We start from the raw sequence: 14,344 nt of genomic DNA on the forward strand, positions 1-14,344 counted from the left end.
AGATCACAGGGAGAGGCTTTCGTCCTGCAGTGGACATAATTATAGGCTGACGATGATGACGATGTGTCCGTACGAAGAGAACATTCGCTCAAAGGTAAAAAAATACAGGTGCCGGACTGACCTCCTTAATTTTTTTTAAACACAATTTCGGACTAGAACAAATTGTCTGAGGAGCTAGTGCCCATAGCATCAAATGATAATTTTTTTCCTTACTAACATTTTTATGTATAAAGATTCTGTGTTTTTTTCTAGCACGATGTTATTTCTTTTTCTCGCCACCAACACGCGGTGGTATTTTGTGTACCTTTTCATTTTCAACCCACCCACAGTAATGCCAGAAATGACGCTATGGGCATTATGATAAATAAATAGATAGATAGATAAATAAATAAATAAATAAATAAATAAATAAATAAATAAATAAATAAATAAATAAATACACATTGATGCAGTCGCTGCGCAATCAGTTTCAATACGTGTTGACGGCGCGATGGTGGATTATTGACATGAAGAAAATTGAGTGGGTGTAGACGGTTGCACAATTGGAAACGGTAAGGTTTCTTTCTTTCCTTGTTTTAACAGCGAAGCTGTTCTAGTTAACCGTAAAAAGTGGCGCCTGCTGTTGCAAAACCTCGCCGAGCTACGAGGTCACTGCGTTACCTAGCAACCACCTCGCAGAGCGGCGTGTGCCTCGCCTCCTCTCCGTGCCATGCACATGCGTGCCTTGACATGGGACGTTAAGGAGAGGGAAGGAGACCATGCGCGCGGCGCGCGCAAAGAGAAAATGAGAGCTAGTTGAGAGAGAAAGAAATTGTAGCAGCACCAACGAGGCAACGCGCGGAGCTGCTGCTGACGCCGTCCGCGTTTCCCCGCGTTCGCGCCGTACGTGCGCGGTATGCGTGACTGTAGCAGGCGCCGCTGGCGGCGGCTCGGCAGGTTTCGATCAGCCACGCGCCGGCAAGTGTGGAGGCGCAGCTTGGCCGTGACGTCACCGGGGAGATCAAGCTCGGAGCCGCCGCGACCGCGGCAGAACTCTCGTTGACTCTGTGGCGAGTACATGTAGCCTTGACATGGGACGACCAAAGAAGATCCGGACAGCCGAAGAAAAAGCCGCTCAGCTTGAAGCGCGCCGCGCGGCCAAGCGAGAATCCTGCGCGTCGGCGGCGAGCCGATTCGGAATACCATGCCTAGCAGCACTTAGCATTTCCTAGCAGAACTTAGCCAAACCTAGTAAAACCTGGAAGAAGCTAGGTCGATCACCAGCTCCGCTGTTTACTCCAGCCTCGCGCCACTAATGCAAGCTGCCCATTTTTTTATATTGCAAGAATATAACACCGAATAAACGGAAATAAAAACAAAATAAAAAACTTGCGTGTAATACCGTGCCTATCCGCGCGTACAGACAAGCTTCATGTTTGTAAATAAAAGACCTATAACATCGCTAGAGCGCCGGCGCGTGGGCATAATAAAAAAGAAACGCTTTTGCTTTTTTTTTCGTCAAGCCACTTCAATTCGTAGCCGCAATTATCGTGCATGGCTTCCTGTACGACAATAAAACAGAACTGGACTTCTCGGCTTTTTTTCTTGGATCCCTGACAATCCAGACCCCAGAGCACACACTTTCGCAATGACGGAAACTTTCCCCACGTGTACGCACGTTTCTGACGTCACATGTTCAAGCAAACACAACCGGACCATTTCCGCGCCTTCAACTTTATTGTGAACAAGGCTCCCGTGCGGGAGCCGAAACATCTTAATTTTTATAAACTTTCGTGATAGGTGTCCGTTTTAATTGTCGTCAGCTATAGGACAATATCATCATGTGCGCCTGCCAGAACCAGCAGGTTCGCGGTAGGCAACGGTGTATGCAGCTATCTGTGAGACGTCAAGGCATAGAGCAGGTTCATATAGGAAGGCAAGTGCGCTGTAAGCGCCGCAATCACCGCGGCTTTGCGGAAACTACGGGCCTTTTCTGCACGAGATGTCGTGGTGCTGACGGATTCCAAGTCAGCGTTACAGAGATTGCATCGTGGCCTACCTTTAGAGAAATTTACAAGGCAATCTCTGGCAATGATTAACGATCTGACAAGCAAAGGATTTAACATAAGATTCCAGTGGATACCATCACACGTAGGAATTGATGGAAACGAGGAAAGCTGACGCCCTTGCTCACCTAGCGCTGACATGTGTCCCAAAAGTGAAAGCTCCAAAGCTTTTCAGAACCCTAAGGGTGCAATCCGCCTTCACTTTAGGGAGATCCACAAGAATCCCCACGAAGCCTGTGTGACTCATGATTTACCCGCGAAGATGCGACGCTTTTATACCGCATCAGAACCGACTCCGCGTACACCCCAGCTTGGTTATTCAAAACTGGGCTTCGCGCATCCCCATTCTGTGCTTTCTGTGGTGACATTGGTGACATCGAACATTTCATTTGGATATGCCCGCCTTCAACTTTATTGTGAACAAGGCTTCCGTGCCAGAGCCGAAACATCTTACTTTTTATAAACTTTCGTGATCGGTGTCCATTTTAATTGTCGTCAGCTAGGACAATATCATCATGTGCGCCTGCCAGAACCAGCAGGTTCGCGGTAGGCAACGGTGTATGCAGCTATCTGTGTGACGTCAAGGCATGGATCAGGTTCATATAGGAAGGCAAGTGCGCTGTAAGCGACAAAGCGATGAGAGGAGGGCACTCCTGCGTCACTGCTGAATGAGGCTAGTAAGAGATGAGACCCATTTAATATATGCTATACGTCGTTGTCGCTCTCGCTCTTCCCTTTTTAAGTATCAAGGCAACACTTGTGGCATCTTCTGGTTGCTTCAGAAAACCCGCGAAATGGGGGCGAAATACAAAAATGCCGGTGTAACGTATTGGGTGCACGTTAAAGAACCACAGGCGGTCAAAATTAATCTGGAGCCCCCACTACGGCATGCCTCATAATCATATCTTGCTTTTGGCACGTAAGACACCCGAATTCTTAAAGCGAAGCTTTCTTTGTCTCACTGATTCGTCCGTGAGCGCCGAAAACGCACTGCAGGAAAGTCAACTTACACAAGGGAACTATCTGCGCCCACAATAGAACAACGGCGCACGACATAAGTATCGTAGAGCACTACAGGGCCGGTATTTTGTAGCGATGCCTTTCCGGTGCTAATGACTTTTCGCGCCTTATCGCGCTTTGTCAGTGGTCAGAGCGACGGTCCGCTCGCGTTATCAACGGGATCAGCCGGCCGTGAGCGGTGGATGATAAGACTAGTATAGAATAAGTCATATGGCATCGCTACAAAATACCGGCCCAGTATACATTCGCAGTTGTACCCATAAGAACAATGGGAACTGGAACGCCACGCAACCCAGACGAACTGCATATATCTGCATTGCATTACGTGCGTCACGCAATGCATTTCCGGCCGTCACCATGGGTAGGCCGCGGGTGCAGCGCACGGCAGAAGAGGCTGCCGCAGGCGAACGTAAGCGCGATTGTTCCCGTAAGGCCGATCCCGTGTATCGGCAACGGCAGAGCCTCTGACCGTCTACCACAGCGATCTCAAGGCGATACTGTGCAAGTGTAGAGTCGTCCGTGAAAGTGTGAGTATGTGCGTGTAATCAACGGCTACAATGATCTAAAACAAAGGCCATGCAACTTAATGAAATGCGCCTTCATTCAACTTCAACGTTAAAAAAATACAATCCTACAACGCAAGCACACGGGCGTTTCTGCACTTCGCGGCCGCCGCGGCTGGGATTCGATCCAGCGACCTCGTGCTCAGCAGCGTAACGCCTTAGCTGACTGAGCCACCCCGGCGGGTAAATACAACCCTAAACAAGCAATCAAATCGCATATAGTGACGTCACATACGAGGTCGTTCCAGATAGCCCTCACTGCACAAGGCGCCGCCAACACCGTTCTGAACTTGTGCACGTAGTGCGCATGAAGCCCTACGTCATCGAGTGACTGTACGAGTGACTTTCATTTTCACCAAGCGAACTGTATTGTCTAGCATCGAGGCGATGCTCTTTTGGAGAGAGAGCAAATGACGCGTACTCTATCTAGACGTTTAAACGACGATGACAGTATGTGCATTAACTGACTCTGAGTATAGTAGGACAGGGTATTCGAAGACGAAGAAGATGTCTTTGTGCTGGTGATTCTTAAGCTGTTCCGCCGTCTTGTTCAACGTGTGGTCTCTTGTTCGCGTTGACTCGTGACAATATGCATCGCATCGGGTCGCTCCGCATTTCTTGGGTTCGTTGCGTGGTCGTTGGCTTTGGACTTTGACTGTGATTCAGTTTGCATGGGAGCAAGCTTCGCGTTCAACCATCTTTCTTTAAGAAAGGGATTTTGATTCTTTTTTTTTTTTTGCTTTATTTTGTATATGCACGGTCGATAGCTTTCCGTAACCTTGAGTCTTCTGTAGATTTAAAACTACCTAATGCGTGAAGCGGAGGACCAGGCAACGTTGTCTTGCAAGAACTGCGGCAAAACACAGCGGAGTTATCACGCGTAAAAAATTAGCACATATCTTCATAACATATAGCCAGCAACACACACACGCACACACAAACAGTTTAAAGTTAAAGCTATTTCCATTAACTCCAGATAAGCACACTAATGCCATGGACCATTTGATACAATTATTCGCAATTTTAAGAGAGCCTGTCTCGGCCTATACAGCACTCACAAGCAATAACAGACTTTCCATGCACATTTGTCTTCCCGGAACGTTCATATATTGGGCTGTAACCACGCTCCGCACAGAAGCGTGTTTCGCCATGCCGGCCAGTGTACCGCAGCTTCCAGAGGGGCCAAAAAGCCAAAAAGCTGACGCTCAAAAGCGGTTCCAGACGCAATCCTTAATTGGCATTCACCGCGCGACCATTAGTTTAGCAGTGTATATATACGTACGCGGACTCGACGGGCGCCTGTTCTTTTATAAGCCGCGATGCCATGCGCCTGCAGCGCACAGTTTTATGCCTTAACATCATTACTCTCTCGTTAGCGGCTGCCATGGAGAACAAGAAGAGAGAGGGAGGGGGGGGGGGGGGCAGCCAGCTCGGTTACGCTTACGCTCGGCTCGCTCGCCTCGCGAATCAGTTGCCGCACTCTGCTTCGTGGCGATGGTTCTCCTTGCATTTGTCTGGGTGTGTTTTCGGGCTCTTCATATGCCAGCAAGAGGGAACAAACGAATGTTTTCATATAGAGGAACGGTGGCACGCTGCGCCCCGCCGGCATTGCTGTATGTGCTATATGTATGTATGCACACGATTACACACAGCGACATAGACAGCGGCGGTACGCGCAGAGAATTTGGCTAATGAGGCGGCACTTTCCCGCTGCCATCGAATGCTGCTGTGCGCAAGTGTTCTAGCCGCATGCGTATATCAATGGTTATATGTGTTTGAGCACGCGGCTCGGGAAATGAGCTCAGAAGGGCTCCGGAGCCGACATATAAGCGGAGACTTTTGCATTTGTGAGTAATACACCGGCAGATGGCATATATCTCGAATTTCGAGAGATGAATGAATGAACACAGCGACCGACGGAGCGGTTGTTTCACAGCAAAATATGGAAAGGACGTCGCGTGAATCACTCTTTATAGTCCGACTCACCGATAGCTATAGCCAGTCTAACGATGTGCGCTGTTTCGCACAGTGTCGGCTGCCGAGAAACATTCACAGTCCGTGTTGTTATGCGGATCGAAGCGGTCTGGTCACTGCGCAGCCCGATGTAGCAGAGTGGCATACCGTCGCGATGTCATGCTAACGCGTGACGGTCTCCTGCGCCATGACGTCACTACACATACACCGGGGAAATGAAACCAACATTGCTTCGTAGAAACGCTATTACAGCCTATTATTTAGGGCGCTCTGAGACTTGCCAGTATTTTTTCAGGGGTTTCGAGGAACAGGGTGATCCGGTAAAAATTGGAGGTGCATCCGTCGTTTAGAGATGGTACCGAGACTTTATTGCTCTTGGCAATCGATCTGATGGTTAGTGCGTAATTGTTTACGACGAAGACACACACTCTCAGTGAGGCTGCCGGACGGAAACTGTCTGCTTCCAATAGATTAAGATAAACAGTTTTTGCCAAATATATAGTAACGGGACTATGTATGTCTTATGCAACGATTAGTATGAAAAGCGGTGCGTACCCAGTGTTACATACCCAGTGACACAAGTTGGTCCGAAGGCTGGTTTTGAACCCGGGTCTTTTAGCACCGCAGCCTGCATGTTCTACCAATTTGACCATGGACTACCCAGTGACCCGAATTGGCGGGAAACAGGTTAGGCACGGACGTACATATGCATAGATAGATAGAGAGAAAAAGAGAGAGGAGACGACAGGCAGGGAAGGTAAATAGATACATATATACATACTGACATACCGCGAACTGGGGGAAGTTTCCCAAAGAATGCTAGTAGCATTAAAAAAATGCGGCAGAACCCGCCTCACGATGGCTGTCGACGGTAATACGATTAGCACAGAATCACATCGAAATGAGTTATGTATGAAGCGTGTACTGCAGCGGGCATCACGCTTCCCTAAGAACACTCAGCGTCATCTAGCGCCGCCGCCGCAAAGCCTGCGCGTGGCCTCCGAAATGCATGGCGCTGGTGCGCGCAAACGCCAAGAAACGCATCGTGCGGCTATACCGGGCTCCTACTATCTCGCGCTTCCTTTTGGACACGCTGCGCCACCTAGTGGCACTGCAGAGAAGTCCGCGCGTAGCCTTCGAGACGATAAGCGTGGCGCGCCGGTGCCTGCGAACGCTGAGAATTGTTCCCTCGTTTGTCGCACACTCTGTGACACATATTCAGCTACCCAAGTTGGCAAGATTTTCATCGAAGGGCGGCCCATATCCTGTGCATTCGTGGCGCAGCTCGCTAAAGCGTTGGCGTGAAACACGTTTATTGAAAAGCGCAATATTCCCAGTGCCTTTATGGCGCAGCCTGCTAAAGCTTCGAGTTGCTGTCCTCGAGGAACCGTTGTGACGTGGGCTCGATTCCGTTCGGCATCGAATAGGTTTATGGGATCTTTTTCGTCATTGTAGAGCGGCACATTCCCAGTGGCACATACCTATATAGGCGCCAAAGTTGGTGTCAAAGGCATTCACTGAAGAGTGGCACACACCTACTGGCGTATACCCAGTGACTCAAGTTGGCATCAAAAAAGTTCCTTGAAGAACAACACAGACCGAGTAGCACATACCCAGTGCTTCAAGTCGACGTCAGAAAGTTTATTCGAACAGCGGTACCTGCCCAGTACCGCACCTACAGTGACCCACGTCGGCGTAATAGAGGTTCGTTGAAGACCGATACGTATGTACACATTGCCACATATACTCAGTGACTCAAGTTGGTCCGATGGTTAGTCTCGAACCCTGTTTCCTCCGCACGGCAGCCCGATGCGCTACCCCCATTCGACCACATACTATCCAGGGACCCAAGTAGGTGGCAAAACGATTAGATAGAAACATAGCCACCGGAAAGTGTGTGAAGTATCCTAAGAATGCCCACTCATTAAACTGAAAAGTCGGAAATTTCATATCAGCATCCTTTAAAAGGGGTACTTTGTTGAACAGAGTCCACCAGCCAACCACCACTATATATGAGGATATATTGAACTATGACCGCTCGTGAGCCATCTGTGGTTTGTGAAGTGCGCGACACGGTACGGTGAATGAAGATAAACAAGAAGCAGACGACAAGGAGTGCGCGCGCGGAGGCGAATTCCGTGCTGGTTGAAAGACGACAACGTCGAAGACCGTCCGGCACGTGAACACGCGGCGCAAGAAGAAAAAACAAAAGAAAAAGGCATCCAATCAGAAGAAACCACGGAGCTTCAAGCGGCCAATCAGCATAAGACTAATCGGCCAGAGTGTCAGAAAAGCGAGGCGCGCTGGCCGAAAAAGGGAGAGTTCCAGGAAGCGACGCCAGGAGAAGGTTGGCCACCGGACGGGGAGTTGAAGACGGCCTGTCGGGTTCCGGACACGAGCCTCCAGGACGTCACCCGTTCGGGATCTCCTGCAAACCCGTTCCTGGGCGTAGCCATTCTACTCGATCGGGAACTGCTGCCTGAGGCCGGCGAGCTTCTGCGCCCGTAGGCAGAACGTGACCAGTCGGGCTACGGGCCCGAGTTCCACGCCCAGCTGCCTGGCCAGGACGCCGCCGCCGCCACCTGCCTTCTCTCTCCAAGCCAGAGCTGCCGCGCTCTGGTAGCCTGTCCAACGGTCCCATAACACCGGCCTTTGGTGAGACGAATGCCACGTCTTTCGTTGTTTCGCCGCCTCCCATCCTCTGCGAACTATTAAGCACCCTCACACACGACCACAGCGCGGACTTGTGTGCTTTTAATACCATGAGTGTGCTCTGGGTGTTTTCTTTTGCCGTGATATTTCTTGAAGTGTTTATTTAAGGGTTACTTTTCGTGTCTAGTCATTATTAAAAGTTTGGCATCACACCATCATGCTCCCAATTTTTTATGCGATTAGTATGATTAGGGTACCTGACGCACTTTACGTTGTTGGTCGGTCGGTCGGTCGGTCTGTTGGTCCTACTGACTGACTGGTCTCTAACCGTTTTCCTACCGACTTGGGTCACATGGTAGTTCATGATCTAATGCTGTGCTGAGTGAACAGGGTTCATGTTCTAATGATCTAATGCTGTGCCGAGAGAACAGGGTTCCAAACCAATATAGGTATGCGGCTCCGGGTATGCGGCGCTCTTCAATGAACCTCTTTGATTCGAACATGAGTAACTGGGTATGCTCCACTGCGTATGTCAATGACAGAAAATATCCTTTAAAATTTCTCCGCTGCTCTGTGGAATCGATCCCGCGCCGCGCACGCGCACTTCGAGGCGGCGCCGCTTTAGGGCGCCGCGTGTGCGATGGAGGAGCCCGGCTGCATACACGTTTCGGCGTAGGCGATACGGTTTGTCGGTCGTTCTACATTGCTTCCAAGTGCACAAATTATGAAACGGACCATTTGTTAAAGAGTTGCCTGGCTATATATATATATATATATATATATATATATATATATATATATATATATATGTGTGTGTGTGTGTGTGTGTGTGTGTGAGCATTGCTATGTTCCTGCTTTGGTGCTGTATTCTTGTCTCAGTTATTTAACCTTGTGGTTGACCCGCCGGGGTGGCTCATTCAGCTAAGGCGTTGCGCTGCTGAGCCCGAGGTCGCGGGACCGAATCCCGGCCCCGGCGGCCGCATTTCGATGGAGGCGAAATGCAAAAACGCCCGTGTGCTTGCGTTGTAGTGCACGTTAAAGAACCCCAGGTGGTCGAAATTATTCCGGAGCCCTCCACTACGGCGTGCCTCATAATCAGAACTGGTTTTGGCACGTAAAACCCCAGAAAGAAGAAGAACCTTGTGGTTGATATTTCATAACCTATACTTTGATATATTTGCCCGACATAGCCCTACTTCTGCACAAGTGTTGCTGTTGTTGCTATTTCTTCGATATACTTTTTCAGTTCTGTACCTGCTCCTGCTATGTCTTGAAAGAAGACAGCAGTATCTGATCTGTAAAATAAATAAATAGTCATCGCTTGTCCTTAGGCCCAGATATCGCTCAGACATCGCCTAGATATCGCTCAGACGATCTGTCCAACTTGTGCACTGCAGCGAAGAGCACGGGTCGCGTCGGCTAACTAGAAATGCTCGTTCGCAAATCCATCTGCGATCCTTCCATTAATCCGCGGTCATGCGTTAAGAGGATTAGTGGAGGGGACTCAGGACGAGCTTTTCTGGTTCTCGCTCGTCATGGCTGATTGCGTTACGTAGATTGGCGATCCTAGTGATCCGGAAGTCAGGCGACAAGGCATTGCGAGCCTCTCGATTACCCTTCGAGCACCGCCTCCGACATGATTGTCCATACAACAGCCCGGAGAGGACCCCTGCACGCTTGTCTCCCCAGAGTGCTAAGTTACCATTCATAGAAAAAGAAAAGAAAAACTGCACTTGCGTGACCTTGCAGAATCGCCACCCAATTTCCCCAGCGAAGCTGTTTTTTTTTTTTTTTTTTTCGTGCAGTTGCAACCAAATTTCAGTTGCCTCCAATTAAATCACACACTTCTAAATGTTGCCCCTATAGAAACCTTCCAGAAGCATATAACGCATTTGGGCACTTAGCAAATAAATTTTACAACTGCAGTAATTTATGCACACATATATTACTTTGCAAGAATATTGTTCATAATATTACCGCATGCACATTTTCACCAGATATGATCTTGTTGGAGTTTAAAGTTCCGCCAGAGCCGCAAGTTAATTTCTGCGTTTTTCCTAAAACACAGTTATAACACTATGTATAACCTGAATACGTAATTTTCTACTACGGCCTGTAATTTGTCCGCGGATTTGGAACTTTGTTTACAGATTACCTATAGCCTGCCTCCAATGTTAAACAAATATAAACAATGCGTTTTTTTGTAGATGATCGAGGAGACCCTAGAATATATAACGGGAAAATAAGTGAGGGAAGGGAGAGTTCAGTAATTATTTGCAACGCTTCTAATCCATATAGTAACAACTTTTTTTAGCGCACAAAGAAGAACACAAAACTGAAAGGAACGACGTACGTGGACACAGCGCCGTTCCTTTCAATCATGCGTTGTTCTTTGTGCGCTAAAAAAAGTTCTTACTATGGATTAACAACATGCCCAAGCATATCTGGTCATAAAAGTCAGTTTTGTCACACATTGCGCTGAACATGCCCCTGCTTCTAATAGACATAAACTTGGCGTAAAATAGTTATCTCGGTTTACTGGGAAGCACAGCTGATAACGCCAGTACGGCACTTTAGAACACGACTAAGTTTTTCGCAAATTCAGTATTTTTGTTTCACACGCATTTCAATTCGCACAAATATTTGCCATAGCCTTCGCAAGCAAATTTTCCATAGCGGTTGTAAACATTTGATCTTGGTGGCGTTAGTAGTTATGTCACGGATACTTTCAAAATATTGCGTCGCTCGTAAAAGTCAATCTATGCTCTCAAGCATTTTATTGCGCAGTTTATTACACAGGACACAGCCAACTGAAACACTATAGATTTTGCGTACACATGACCCATACCATGCAGTTAATTTTAACAAATGTTAACTTTGTGTAGCATAGAGCTCCCTCAGACACTTGGAAACATATTGTAAAAAAATAACATAACACTTTCGAGTACATGTGTAAGAAATGTTTTGCACAAAATTGCATTTAGTATTTTATTTCTCACACTAATTTGCCATATATAGCTTTCCCCAGGTACCTGCTAAATGTAATCTTCGTGGCGTTTTTAGTTATATCAGGACAGTGGGCTAAATGTCACGCCGCCCGTAAAACATAATAATAAGGCTTCGCAGCGCTTGCATGAGTGATTTATTGCAAAAGCCGCAATAAACCCACAAAGTTTGAACTTTTCCTACACATCACCTGTCACCTGACCCTTAGTTTTTGCAAACGGAGACAAGGTGCCTCGTTTGGTTCGGCGACGACACCGGGCGAACGTTGTATATATCGCATGAAAATATATAGACATAAAAAGGAGGGTTCAAGAATTATTTGCTACGCTCCAATTAAGCCAGTAACGTAAAAAGTTCGCGAGCAATTGCACTATAAAGATTTCCCCCGTTTCTTCTGAACATAAAGTAGGTGTAATTCAGAGTTATCTCGGGGCATTGGGAAACGTAGCTGATAACGGCAACGCGACGCTTGCGAACACTTGCCTAAAATATATATTTGCAAAATCTGTATTTGATTCACACGCATTTCACTTCGCACATAGATTTGGCATAAGAGGTCCGCCCATTTTTGTCAAGTTTGATCTTGGCCGAATATGTAGTTGTATCATGGCAGAAGGCTAAATTTTGCGCCGCTCGTGAAACTAATATATTTCGAACTATGCGTACAAATTAGCCATAACATGCCCCTTGTTTTCACGAAATTTAAGCAAGGTTCCGCGTCTAGTTCTCCGAGAACACCTGAGAAACGGACTACGAACCTCGTATGACACATGAAAATAAGCAAGAACAAGGGATCAGTAATTCTTTGCAACGCTATTTAATCCATGAATGCGAAAAATGTCACCATTAAACTTAACATTCCTACCATTTTCGCTGGATCTGAAGTTGGTAACTTGTACAGTAATGGTAGGAATTTGGGAGATGTAGCGGTATGACACTCTGAAACGCTTCGATAAGTAACTTTCTACAAAGGCTGTGATTATGCTACAGAGATAAAAGCATTTTCGTTAGTCACGCAGGACGTGCTTCTCTTACTCCAACGAAACACCGTGCCGTACATATAGTTCACCAAGGAGACCGGGGAACATGTAGCAACTACATGGTGTGTATAAAGTAGAAAAAATCTGAAAACACCAGTATTCAGTAATTATTTTCAAAACGCATAACTAAACTAGACACTTCAAACTTTCTGTACACGTCACCTATAGAGTAGCCGTAGTTCACTCAGAATGTGAAATCTGTCATTTAATTATGGTCCTTCTATATACGGAAGAGGGAAAAGCTTTGCACCGCTTCTAAGAAAAGGAGGGCTTAAAAAAGTTCATTGAACCCCTACTTATCACAGACATTTGAAAATTTGCCTTCCTATTGCCCTTAACAGACCATACATTTATTTAATATAGGCTTCGTGATATATTTAGCTTTGTTCATTAATACCGCGAAAATTGCCATATAACGTTTTTTGAGCGCATTAACAGCTTCGCTGCAAAATAAAAGCGAGCATGCATTTCGGGCACGCACATACACAAACATGATAGGAAATAGAGAATTAGCGACCTGTCTGAGCAAGTACATTGCGTGCGTAAGTATTGCTAAAACGCATGAAAAAGAAAAAAGAAAAAAAAAAATGACAAGCTTACTTTAATTCGAAGCGTCCTAGCGGCAGTTCCGAGCCCACCGTGAACGTTTTGATGCGGAAGACACACACACACACACAAATCATAATAATAAAAGAAAGAAGAAAAAAACTGGAATATGTAGAATTTTCAAATGACGCGGTGTAATTCATGCTTCATTTTCACTTGCGAAAGAGCAAGTGAAAATGTGTTTTAGCGGGTGAAAACGTACGATCGAAGATCTCGTGCCCACGTTCGACTTTATCAACTTATGAATCTAACGCCGTCTCTTGGTATCGGCCGGAAGTGCACATTAGGTACGCAAAGCTGAATCACTGTTAAAAAAAAAAAAAATGAAAAAAACGAAACAAAAAAATGCGCCCGAACGGGGGCTCGAACCCCGGACCGTTAGGTTAAAAGCCTAACGCTCTACCGACTGAGCTATCCGGGCGCTCGGAAATGGTCTCTCAATAGCCCTTGTTAAACTACATCAGTAACCTTTGAATGTACATTTATTTTCGCGTAAATTTTGCATATCTCTCATATACTATAGGTGGCGAATGTCTGATCCTAAAAATTAGCCGCGTGAGAACGAGGATGATTCTTAGACTGTTTTAGTTACACTACGAGAAGTGTTTCCTTGTTTTCTCTTTGCCGACTCTGAGAGACAAGTTGCAATTGCAACCGTGGAGTGCGCCGACACAACGGAAACTACTCGTAGACGCGTGCAAGCTTTTCAAACGCTAGAACCAGGAACATCACGAGGAGGAACATCGCAAAGTTTACAGCCCTCTCCGCTGTGGTCATTGCAGTCACGAAGACATTCGAAACGACGAATTGTGCGTGATATCTTTCCCGTCACTGTGGGTTGCGCCATTTCACTAGTGAACAAGGGCGAGATCGACATGCAGATGACTGTTGCGAGGTTGTCAGGTTATTAGAACTAAACGGGACTAACGCAGTGTGCCGTCGCCGTTCACGTTACGTTCACGTCATCTACGGGTGCAGTTGGTGAAACGGTTCCTGTCGATGTACTCTGGTCTTTGGGCCCGTACGAAGGATCAAACCGCTCGTGAATTTGGTTTTCAAGTGCCATAGTCTGGGTACAGAACATCCGAGTAGCACAGGACGTCCAAAAAGAACGAACCGGAATCGCTCTACGGCTGGCTCAAACAAAACCCAGTAACGCCACTCAAAAACGTGGTAAGAACCCCAACATGGCACTCTGATTCGCACTTTCGCCCCTATCAGAGTGGACGACAAACGCTTGCAGCGTGCCGCTGAAATTGTACTTCGACTACCCTTGACTGTATTTGAACATGTACAAGAATACCAACCCCTTATTTGACGCTCTTCATGGTGACATTTTTTTCCCTGCTATATAGATGTCTTCTCAATCCATGCTAGAACTGTTCAAATTTCACTAGTTCTTTGCTTGCACATGTCACTAGTCCTTATGCACATGTAT

At 46.9% G+C, this 14,344-nt stretch overlaps 1 non-coding gene across 1 annotated transcript; it reads right to left on the minus strand.

The window, feature by feature from the left end:
* Nucleotides 1-13,254: 13,254 nt before the first annotated feature.
* Trnak-uuu (transfer RNA lysine (anticodon UUU)) lies at nt 13,255-13,327 on the minus strand. The gene has a single exon. It is a non-coding gene; the product is annotated as a tRNA-Lys (tRNA).
* Nucleotides 13,328-14,344: the final 1,017 nt, after the last annotated feature.

This window comes from Dermacentor silvarum, chromosome 2, assembly GCF_013339745.2.
Source record: "Dermacentor silvarum isolate Dsil-2018 chromosome 2, BIME_Dsil_1.4, whole genome shotgun sequence".
In the NCBI taxonomy this organism is placed as follows: domain Eukaryota; kingdom Metazoa; phylum Arthropoda; class Arachnida; order Ixodida; family Ixodidae; genus Dermacentor; species Dermacentor silvarum.